General features: G+C 39.5%; 1 non-coding gene across 1 annotated transcript; it reads left to right on the top strand.

Annotated features, from left to right (window-relative positions):
* The first annotated feature begins 229 nt into the window (after positions 1-229).
* LOC142442144 (small nucleolar RNA SNORA4) lies at positions 230-369 on the top strand. Its single transcript, XR_012783380.1, has one exon. It is a non-coding gene; the product is annotated as a small nucleolar RNA SNORA4 (small nucleolar RNA).
* The last annotated feature ends 12,167 nt before the right edge of the window (positions 370-12,536 follow it).

The raw sequence follows: 12,536 nt of genomic DNA, 5'->3' as shown, positions 1-12,536 counted from the left end.
AATATATAAAGAGGTATGCTTACTTAGGGTTCAATCTGGACCAAGAACCGTTTTCTAAGCGAGGGTGAAACTCTCCGTGGTGAAGTAGCAGAGCTTTGGCATTTGGCACCTTGTTGCTCTCATTAAGGTTCATTGTTCCTAGGTGAGTTCCTTATCTAAAGCTTCGAGAGTAGAATTACCTCACATGTGGATTTCACGCGGAAATTTATTTTCTCAAAACCTCGGAGTCCTACCAAAAGTTGATTTTTGAAGGCAAGGGTTTTTTAATGACCTTTACCAGTTTGGACTGTTTGGGAGAATAGAGAAGACCACACTCCACAGTGGGCTATACCACTTAGTATAGTTCGCTACTGTTTCGTGGCCTACATTAAAAAAAAAAAAAAACTCGGCGTCTGGAAGCTTGAGTTCATGGCACTGGCTACAGGGAAGACTTTCTCGTTCTTTTGAGAAGGGAGAAGATCTCACGTGCCATGATAGATCACCCTTTATTTTTGTATAAGGTCTTTGTGAGCACTTAAAAGTGTATAACAACACAAAGAATCTTCGTAGCTCTCTGAGCCACGACTGGATTTCAGGATGGGTGTCCAAGCATCTGTTGGCCTCCTGCTGAGTATACATTAAAGCCAAACAACCTCGCAGCTGACCCACTCTAGCCACAGCCCACCAATGACGTCGTAGAAAGAGTCATGAAAACCATGAACTCCTTGTTTATTTGTTTGTATTGACACCAACTAGCCCATTAAAAATGCTTTATGTATGCAATATGGAAACATTGTCTGACTGCTTTGATGGAATATCAGTGACAGATTTTAGTTCTGAGGAAACAAGTTCCTCTTGCTGAAAATAAGTGAAAGATAATGTTAGAGGCTCAGAGGGCTTTTACCAAGAAAACACAATGCAGCAATTTATGGGACATATAAATCATATATGAAAGTTCTAGCATTTTTGTTTGTTTTTATTCTTTTTTAATTTTAAAACTGTTCTGAAAAATAACTATTAGATTGCTTTGGTTCATTTGGGGTAGATATTTAAAACATGTCTCCAGCTACAGCTTAAACTAAAAATAAATGAAGTAATCTTGATAAGGTTATTTTAGAAGTCATGTGGATCAGTAACACAGAAAATTGAATATCTGAAATGAGCATTTAATTGAGACTTAATAAAAATGGAAATGGTCAATGGTTCTAATAGTTACTTCAATAGCATTGATTGTTAAGAGTATTTATTGAAATTTAATAAGTATTATATATAGGGCTGTCCCTTAATTAAGTAAAACTATGTGAGCGATGAATATATAATTACATTTATATTAATATATAACAATTGTATGAATTTTAAGGCATGTTTCATTGAGCAAGATAGAAGCAAATTAATGTCATAAAACAATAATCCCAATATTGACAATGAGTAGACATTCACTTATGTGTTAATATTAATAAGATCTATATTACCTACATAATGATTACATGATTTGGGATTTGTTATAAATTAATGCGACTAATCTTTTTTAAGAATAAGTAATGCCAGTGAATTTAAACATATTGAGTATTTTCCACAGCTGGTTTCATTTTAAATATTATGCTCTAGGAGCCTCTTCTGCTGGAGAACTTTAAAAATGCACAATATTTTTCTTTCCATAGCCAATACAAGTACATGAATAATAATTGTTAATCATTGCTTAGCAATACAGAAAATGCAAACTAATTTAAAATTTTTTCTTAATTAAAATCTTGTTGTCACATAAAATGAAATCAACACTGCATTTTACATAATGGATATAGCATAACCAAAATAAATGCTTTCAATAAAGCATACCATGTTCTAGTAACCTGTAATTATTTTTATTCTGCTTTTTATATAATTTGGCTATTTTAAAATTTATATTGTTTTTGTCTGTATATGCATATATACTACCCAAACCATATCAAACCAAACTTGTCATCTAGTTGATTCTGATTAATAGAAACCCTACTCTCTACGTTTCCTAAGGCTGTCTATCCTTCTGGAAGCAGTTTTGCTTTTGTATTGATGCATGGCTATATAGGAACATTAAAAAAAAAGAGCACATTCAACATATCTGAAGCTGAAAGAAATGAAAACCTCAAGTTGCAATATTAAAAGACTCTATAGGCAAAATATTGGAAGATGAAGGAAGCATTAAAAGAAGAAGAAATACACCAATTCCTTGTACCAAAAAGAACTAGTCCAAATTCAACCATTTCAAGAAGTAGTCTATTATCAATAAACAGTGAAACTGAAGGAAGAAGTTCAGTTGCTCTAAAGTCATTAGGAAAGAGAAGGCTCCAGGAATTGATACAATACCAGTGGAAAGGTTTCAGCAAGGTGAGGAAGTTCTGGACACACTTATTTGTCTATGCCGGCAAATTTGGAAGGCCTGGCCAACTAACAGAAAGAGATCCGTATTTATACTAACTCCAAAGAAAGTTAATCCAACAGAATGCTCAAACTATATAACAATATCGATGATATCACATGCAAGTAAAATTTTGCTGATGATCTTTTAACAACTTCAAGCCAAATTCTGAAGAGGACTTGGTGAATGAGCAGGGGAATGCAGAGAAGAGACCCAAAGCCCATTTGTAGGTCACTGGATATCCCCTTACAGAAGGGTCTTGGGAAGGAGATGAGACACGCAGGGTGCAATGCAGCAACAATGAAAAATACAACTTTCCTCTAGTTCCTAAATGTGTCCTCCCTCCCCCTTCCCACTGTCATGATCCAAATCCTACCTTGCAAGTTCTGACTAGACCAGAGGATGTACACTGGTGCAGATGGGAACTGGAAACACAGGGAATCCAGGGCGGGTGATCCCCTCAGGACCAGTGGTGTGAGCGGCAATACTGGGAGGGTGGCTTGGAAAGGGGGGGACCTATTTCAAGGATATACATGTGACCTCATTCCTGGGGGGCACACAACAGAAAAGTGGGTGAAGGAAGACGTGTGACAGAGCAAGATATGACAAAATAATAGTTTATAAATTATCGAGGGTTCATGAGGGAAGAGGAGAATGTGGAGGGAGGGGGAAAAAATGAAGACCTGATGCCAGGGGCTTGGGTGGAGAGCAATGTGTTTGAGAATGATGAGGGCAATGAATGAATGCACAGATGTGCTTTACATAATTAATGTATGTATGAATTGTGATAGGAGTTGTATGAACCCCTAATAAAATGATATTTTTTATAAAAACGAGGAGCTGATACCAAGGGCTCAAGTAGGAAGCAAATGCTTTGACAATGATGATGGCAACAAATGTACAAATGTGCTTGATACATGGATGTATATATAGATTGTGATAAGAGCTGTATGAGCCCCCAATAAAATGATTGGGAAAAAAGAGAGATATAATTGCTATGCCAGATGGATCGTAACTGAAAGCAGAAAATACCACAAAGATGTTTACCTGTGTTTATTAACTATGCAAAGGCATTTGGCTGTGATTAATGAACAACATGATAGCATGGAGAAGACGAGGTATCTGAGAACACTTCCTTGTGCTCATGTGGACTCTGTACAGGGACCAAGAGCAATCATTCAAACAGAACAAGGGAATACTGGTTAGTTTGAAATCCAGAAAGGTGTGTGTCAGGATCCATTCCTCTCACCATGCATACTTATGCAATCTGAATGCTGAACAAATAATTCCAGAAGTCGAATTATAGGAGGAAGAACATGACATCAGTATTGAAGGAAAACTTATTAACAACTTAAAATATGCAGATGACACAACAGTGCCAAAGAGAAGGGGGCTTGAAGCACTTGCCAAAGAAGATCAAGGGTTGCAGTCTTCAATATGGGCTGAAACTCAATGTAAAGATAACCTAACTCCCCAATAGTTAAGATCAGAATAAATGGAGACGAATTTGAAGATGCCAAACTTTTCAACTTGCTTGGATACACAACCACTGCTCGTAGAAGCCACAGTCGAGAAAGATAGGATAAATCTGCTGCACAGGATCTCTGACGTTTTGCTAAGCTAGAAGACGCAAGCCACGGTACCTTCAATATCCTCATATGCATGGGAAAGGTGGGCAATGAGAAAGGAAGGCTGAAGAAGACTCCATGCACCTGAATCATGGTGCTGGTGCAGAATATTGAAAGTCCCATGGACTGCTGAAAGAGCAAACACACCTGTTTTGGACGGGGAGAGAGGGGCAGCCAGAGGCTCATTTCACTTACTTTGGACATGGTATCAGGGAAGACTAGAACCTGGAGGCGAATATTATGCTTGGTAAAATGGAAGGGCAAGGGAAACAATGGAGATTCTCAAGGCGCTACACTGACACAGTGGCTGCAAAACAATGGGTTCAAGTGTAAGCATTACAATGATGGTGCAAGACTGGGCAGTGTTTCATCGCCTGGCACACTGGGTTCCTACGAGCTGGGTCTGACTCAATGGCACCGGACAACAAAGAGTGTCTGTTGAATTGAATAAACGATCCGCAATATTTAAGAGATAAAGCCACACATGTGGTTCCAAAGCAGAATTCAGCACAGACCCCTTTAAATGACCGATCAGTGCCTACATACCTCCTATCTTTCCTGAATTTATTTAATTTTTATTCTTTTGTTTTTAAGATTATTTTATTGGTGGCTCTTACAGCTTTTGTAACAGTCCATACAGCAATTGCATCAAGCATGTTTGTACACATGTCGCCATCATCATTTTCTAAACATTTACTTGCTGTTTGAGCCCTTGGTAGCAGCTCTTCTTTTTCCCTCCTTCTCCCACCTCCCACCCTCGTGACCCCTTGATAAACTATAAATTATTATTATTTTCATATGTTACACCAACCTCTGTCTCCCATCACCCACATTTCTGTTATTTGTCCTCCTCAGGGTGGGTGGGGGGTTATTCATTGATCAATCATTGTGATTGGTCCCCCTTCCTCTCCCTTTCCCCCCATCTTCCCCTTACTCTCCATTTCTGTTCCTGAGGCTTTTATCTGATCTGATTTCTGAATTCTCTTATCTGTATTAGTGTACATGCTCCCGTCTAGCCAGAACTGAAAGGTGGGACTGGGGTCATGATAATGGGGGTGAATAGACCTCAAATAACCAGAGGAATATTGTGTTTCATCGGTGCTTACTGCACCCTAGTTGACTCATCTCTTCCTTGTGACCCTTCTGTGAGGGGATGTCCCACTGTCTACAGATGGGTTTTGCATCTCTGCTCCAACACCCCTCATTCTCAAAAACATGCTTTCTAGTTTGGGGTCCTCTGATTTCTGTTACCTGATCCTGTCAATACTTCATGGTCACAAAGGCTGCTGTATTTCTTCCATATGGGCTTATTTCATCTCTGCGAGATGGCTGCTTGTTTACTGCCAATCCTTTATGATCCCAGACAGTATATATTTTGATAGCCTGGCCCCATCTGCTTTCTTCACCACATTTGCTTATGCATCCATTTTGTCGCCAGCGATCATGTTGGGAAGGTGAGCATCACAGAATGTCAGTTTATTTGAACAAAGTGTTCTTGCACTGAGGGAGGGCTTGAGCAGTGGCGGCCCAAAGTCCATCCACTATCTCAGTGGATTGCCATATAAATATATGTACACATATCAATACCTCTATTTTAAAAATCATTTTATTGGGGGCTCATACAACTCTTATAATAATCCATCCATCCATCCATTGTGTCAAGCACATTTGTACATTCGTTACCCTCATCATTCTCAAAACAGTTGGTCTCCACGTAAGCCCCTGGCATCAGCTCTTCCTTTTCCCCCTTCCTCCCTGTTCCCCACTATGAATTAATATTTTGACATATGTTCACACCTGTTTATACCTCTATCCATAGCTTTGTTTCCTAGATCTTTCCTCTGTTTCCTTTTACCTTTCACCTGCCCCACATTCACACTCCCCCCTCTTAGTAATTCCTCTCAGCTAGATTGCTGTTGCTCCAACACCACCAGGATCTTTATGTCCTTCTCATTGTTGATTTTAATTCCCTAGTTGTTCCCCTCCTATGGCATTGTTTGCTCATCAGTCCCTTCCTCTGACTCCTCCTCCCCCAAGTCTCCCCGGAACCATCAGTCCAGTTGCTTTCCCTCGGGCTTGTTTCCCATGCCCATCTTATATAGGTAGGCAAAACAACAATAACAGAGACAAAACAAAAAGAAAGCAAAAGGTTGAAGAAAAAAAGAAAATGCATATATAATTCCAGGTCTGTTGGCTGACCTATATGATTATGCCCCCACTGGTCCTGGGGGGCTTCCAGGAACTGCCCCATCCTAGCCTGAAGTCTATTTTGGGGTCTCCTCAAGGGCTTTGTGGCTTGGCTCTCTCCTTTTGGTGATATGTCATGTTCCTTTCTCGATTTGCCCCACTGTGTTTGGGGGTGGGGTGGGGGAAGGATGTCAGACCAGACTCACTTCCCGCCGTGTGCCCCCGTATTCTCCTTTGTCCAGGTGTGCTCCAGGAGGGGACATCATTCGCCCTACAGTCTTCTCTGTGCCTTAGCAGCTCCATGCAGGCACATAGGCCTCAGGGCTTGGTGTGTCAGTTTGGAGTCTAGTCTCTCACTCTCTTATTTTTCTTCTTGGTTTGCTTCCCTGTAGGTGTGGCAGACTGACCCCTCTCCCCAACCTATAGGTTTGGTGTCGTCCTCTGTAGCACATACTTCTGGGTGTGTTAGGGACGTGGGGAGGGGTGAGGGCGTGGGGGGGGGTGGCGCCAGTTTGACTCTGATTGGGGCCGGTCCTGTAGACCTCTCTGTTCATGAATTGCTTCATGTGGTCACGTTTCCCTGAAGGTGTGGGGCACAGTGGAGGGGTCTGCACTCACACTCCCATGTCCGTGGAGACATGGACCACACCTTTCCCCTGGGTGGATTAGTGCCCTGCTTCCCAATGCCATCACCTCCTTTTTTCTTTTGCCTTTTCTCCCTTCTCCTGCCCCTGCCCTCTTTCCCTTCTTTGGGTGATTTTTTATTCTTTTAGTATTAAATCTGAAGCCAAAAATTATATAATCTGAAGCAAAAATCAAGACATGCATTCCGATTACTGTCATAATTCACTCCCAATAAAGTAGCTGTGTGTGTGTGTGTGTGTGTGTGAATTTAGCAGTTCTACTAATGAGGAATCTGAACATAGAAGAAGCGTCATCTCCATAAATCAAACTACAGAGTGATTTATTTGAAGTTCAAGCCTTATTTTGATACTCCCCTCTAATGCCTAGGGCATCACTCTGTAGATGTTGCGTCCTCCCATTGGTGCCAGGGATTCTCGTGAAATTGAATTCTGTTGAAGCTGCTCAAAAGAATCAAACACACACACACACACACAACTTAAAAGTAAATGAGATGTGTATTGAAAAAGGGAGGTGTCAGGTTTAAGAAATGGAGAAGGGAGAACATATGATGTATAAACCAGGCTGAAACTTTCAGATTAAATGGAAAATTCTCCTCTTTAATGTAAAAATAAACAAGTAAGTTAAACCACTAAGCTACCTACCTACCTTAATGGTGTGATGCGTACATGTCTGACAGTAAACGCAAACCCCCACAATCTAACACAAGGTGAACTTAGGTCAAGATCCTTATTATTAATTAAGTTCAGTGAAAGAAGCCTTTACTTTCTTACTGTGCATAATACACTAGCATTTCATAATCAATCATCCATTCCAGTCACTCATCTTGCATATGCATATGTTTTCATGTAATCTGCCCAGTAGGAATGTTATTATCATACAATTGAAGATGCAGAAGCAAACGGAGTGATTATAAAAGGTATCACACTCTTTATAACATGAACAACAATACACACATTCAAAGTCACCCTCCAAGAGAGGCAGTGTTAGCACTCGTCCTTGTGGATAGAGCAGGTTGTTTGCTGAAGAGTGAGCATACCCAGCAGGGCTATGAACACAGTGTATTCTTATTTCCTTTCCCAACAACATCTACGTGCTTTTATTAAATATCTGCTCCTTCTATGTTGCTGTCTTTCCCCCACTGAAAACTACAAATCACTTAACCAAAGGCTTTTTTAAAAAATCTTCAATCAACTCTAGGTCAGGCACAGCATCCTTCCATGCTTCCCATCCCAGTGGGGTCAAATCAAGACTCTAAAATAGGGCAGGCCCCTTTAATAAACAGAGTGAGAGCCTTTTCTTAATAAGAGCAGTGGTTCAGCCACAAATAAACAATCGTGAATTGACACTCAGGCAGAAATGTGTATAAATTATTCAGAATGAAATGTTCAAGTAATATTAACCTAAAGGTATAGTCATCCATTTTCTCCTGACGGGTGGCAGTGGATAGTTAGTATTCAAGTGTTACTACATAAATAAAATTGATTTATGCTAACTGAGAAGACTGAGAAAAAATTTTATCGGGATGCCCAAATTCTGTTCCTTCTGGCTTGATCAATCACCTCTCTACTGAACTGTGTATCGCTTCCTTGCAAAATTCTTAGTTGGGAAATTGGGCTAAGGCAGAAATGAATAATACATTCACTGCGGCGTTAGACTAATGACCCTTAAGTGCTCTTAAAAAAAAAGAAGAACAGCCATCACTGTTTCTCTCATGAACAGAGTCCAACTCTCTCCCTGCCTCTCTTTCGGAAAGCAAATCATTAAGTCTTGAGTTGGCTGACTGGAAGCGGGAAAGGACCGGGGTGAGGAATTAAATCAAGACATTGGAAGCATGTATAGTGTACCACGATTTGATTTCTTTTCTTACTGTCTCTCTATCGTCCTGCTTTCCCCTCCCACTCCCTACCTTTCAGCTCCATTTTGGGTTGTGGAGTTCTCATTTTGTTAATCATCGTTATATTTTCTTTTGCTGTTTTCATATGCTATTGTGTTATCATAAAGACATTGATTGAATGGTGACAGGCAAGACAGAACGCTATTTACTTTGCAAAAGTAGGAGGGCTCTCTGACAAGGCTTCACTGTTAAAATCTGCCGGGGACAGCATTTGTAATGCAAGAACAACTTTTATCTCCTCTGAGTGGGTCCCTAAAGAGACGCAATCATGGCTCAAGTTTCCATACCCAAATGTCTTCAAAATCTGCATAAAACAGCAAAGGAAAGACAAATGCATGCTTTAAACATGCTTAAAAGGAAGCTTGCAGAAGGAGCAGGAAAGAGAGAGGCAACCCTCTGGCTCAATAATATAGGATTATTTTGAATTAAACTTGCTTTAAATCCACTGAACTTTCACTTGAAGGGGAAATGTAGTATTTGGGGATTTAGAAAGGAAGAGAACTTCGGCCATCGTGTGTGTGTGTGTGTGTGTGTGTGTGTGTGTGTGTGTGATTGGTAGACTGTATTGAAAATGAAGGTGTTCTCTAAGAAAGCAGTCATTTACACACTATCATGGAGTCAGGTCACCTCCTGAGTCCCTTTGCAGTCCCCGTTAGGTCAAAGTAGCAACCGCTCTACTATCACTTCTGTGTTAAGACGTTTGGTCTACTTTTGCTCTTTCAACTTGAGCTTTCTATTCTGAGGAAGATTAGACTCCTCGTCCATGTTGTTTCTTTTTGCACTTCATTGCCATTATATCTTTAAGAGAAAGCAGTCTCTTGTTGGGTTACTTTTATCCATCTGAATATTATTTCTTTTTTTTTAAAGGAAAGGCTGAAAAAAAGGCGAATTCTTTTCAGATGGGACTCTCAAAGTCAAAAGAAAAACAAACAGATGAACAGCAAGCACAAAACCCAGACAACTTCACCCAATGAAAAGGACACATGATGTTATAGTAAGCAAATCCCCTAAAATGAGGAACTCATTGATGCACTGTTTTTCTTAGGCCCATCTTCTTTGGAATAAAAATGTCAAGGAAATTATTTAAAGCTATAGTGAAGTCACTGGGCAAGAAGCTAAAAGTCATGCCTTCTTTTATGTGAAAGCTAAGAAAACATACACCCTGAGTTATATTTAGATTTCAGCCCAGTCAAATTTTCCAAACTAGATGTATCCATTCACAGCAAACACGGAGCCAGGCAATCACATACACTAAGTCATTCAGAAAGCTCCACTCCCAAATTTTCCAAGACTCCATTGCTCAATTTTGTGTCCGTTCATGACTGAAATAGTATTCGGTATTAAGTTGGAAGCATAACGAGACCCTCTAGCTAATAGCAGCATAGCAACTGCCACAGACCTTTCTACAGAGCGACATAAATGCCTTTTAAACACCTGTTTCCTTCTGCCACATTCCCATTTCATCTGTCATTATGGTCTAATGATTTTATTATAAGGATGAGTCTTTCTACAGAGGTTAAGTGACTCCAATTTGCATATAATGATTTCATGGGAAAGGGAATGGTGGAGGGAAGTGGTAACCATGCGTAATTGATGTATTTAACCTGCCTTGAAATTCCAAACAATAAAAACTGCTCTGCCAACGTTGTTAATGACCAAACCCAAAATAAAACCAAACCAAAAAACAAAACCCCACTTTATCTAACTGCTTGTTTTTATAAGACCCAATGAAAAAAAAACTGGTTACAAAAGTCTGTAGGAAAGTTGGGTTTTACAAGTTGGGGAAAAACCTAAGCCTTCACTGATTTTCCTAGAAATCTGACTTATCATCCTTTCTAGGTTTTGTTATTTTATTGTTGTTAATTAAGAAGCATAACATCTTCTGTGTCTTCTTTAAGCATAGGATGCATGGGTTGTTTATTATAAAGTTCACTGTTTAATAAAAATAAAATACAAATAAGTATAAGTAAATAAAACCCAGAGCAACAGCATATAAAATTATTGTCGTTGTTTGTGATTTTATATATATATAAATGGAGTGTCTGGATTCTAGATTTTCTGTGGGAGGGGCAGAAAACACGGACTGCTTAAGAAAAATGTAACTGCCTTTCTTTCCTATCACGTATCTGTCATTTGGTGGCACTGCAGTGGCTTGTCACTGGTATTTCAAATGCCAGCAGGATAACCCAAAGTAAACAGGCTCCAGCACAGCATCCAGACGTAGAAGTGACTACAAGAAGGAACAATCTGTCCACTTTGGAGGAATTAGCCATTGAAAACCCTCTGGGTACTATCCATAAGATTGTCATTTCTTAAAATCCTAATGAATAGAAGCAAAACATTGTCAGAGACAGCACCAGAATAGGAGGCCCTCAGGTATGAAGGCACTCAGGATATAATTGAGATAGAAGTGCTTTGTAAAAGTAAAATTGACCATAATGACATGGATGGAGCAAAGGCTGTAGGAGTAAAGCCATCAGGACTTTTATTAGCTAATGGGTCGTGAATCAAAATGAGAAAGAGCTGCTATCATCAATTAATAATTGGAGCTTGGAATGTGTGAAATATGAATCTTGGAAAATCAGAAGTCATTAAAAATGAAATGGAACGCATAAAAATTGATGTTTTAGGTAGCAGTGAGCTGAAAGGTACTAGTATTGAATTTCTGAATCTGAAATCATATGGCTTATTATGCTGGGAATAACACAGTCAAGAGGAATGGAGTTGCATTCATGGTCAAAAAAGGACATTTCATGACCAATGTTGAAGTGCATTGCTGTCTGTGCTAGGATCATGTCTATCACATACAAGGAAATCCAATCAATACAATTAGCATTCAAATGTATGCACAAACCACTAATATTGTACAAGCAAACAAATACTGCCTTGGGTCCATTCCCCCTCACAGTGACCCAGCTAGCACAGTGGATAAGCATTGGGCTGCTAACCTCAAGGTCAGAAACTTGAAACCACTGGCCACTCTTTGACAGAAAGATGATTATACCTGCAAAGAGGTATAAACTCAGAAACCCACAGGGGCAGTTCTACAGTCTTAAGAGGGTCACTCTGTCTAAAGCTAGTGATGAAGAAATGGAAGAATCCCACCAATATCTTCAGTCTGAAATTGACCAAGTATGCAATTCAGATGCATTGATACTTACTGGTAATTGGAATGTGATAAAAAATAGAAGCAAGGAGGAAGGAGCTGCAGTTGAAAAATACAGTCTTGGTGATAGAAGTAAAGCTTGAGATAGCATGACCAAATTTTGCAAGACTGATGACTTGCTCATAGCTAAAATCAGGTCAGGGGTGAACTATAGAACAGATCATTAATTGTTTATATGTAAATTCAGACTAAAGCTGAAAAATATTTACAGCAAGTCCACAAGAGCTAAGATCCAACCTGGAGTATATCTCACCTGGATTTTGATAACATTTCAAGTACAGATTTGACACACTGAACATTACTGACAGAAAACCTGTGGGAGGACATCAAGAACATCATCCACAGAGAAAAGAAAAAAGTAATTCAAAGGACATGAAATAAAGAAAAGATCCAAGTGAATGTCAGAAGAGATGCTGATCTTGCTCTTAATCATAGGGTAGCTCCGGAAAATTGAAGGAATGAGAATGTAAAAGAAAATTTCAAAGGGTAGCACGAGAAGATAAAGTCAAATACGATATTAAAGTGTGCAAAGACCTAAATAGAAAGCTAAAAAGAAAGAACACGTTTGGCATATCCTAAACTGAAAGCACTAAAGAAAAAATTCAAAGCTCAAGTGCCAATACTGGAAGGTTTTATGTGCAA

This window comes from Tenrec ecaudatus, chromosome 2 (genome assembly GCF_050624435.1).
Source record: "Tenrec ecaudatus isolate mTenEca1 chromosome 2, mTenEca1.hap1, whole genome shotgun sequence".
NCBI classification, from domain to species: domain Eukaryota; kingdom Metazoa; phylum Chordata; class Mammalia; order Afrosoricida; family Tenrecidae; genus Tenrec; species Tenrec ecaudatus.
Note: the sequence above shows the minus strand (reverse complement) of the source record. Positions and strands in the feature narration are given on the sequence as shown.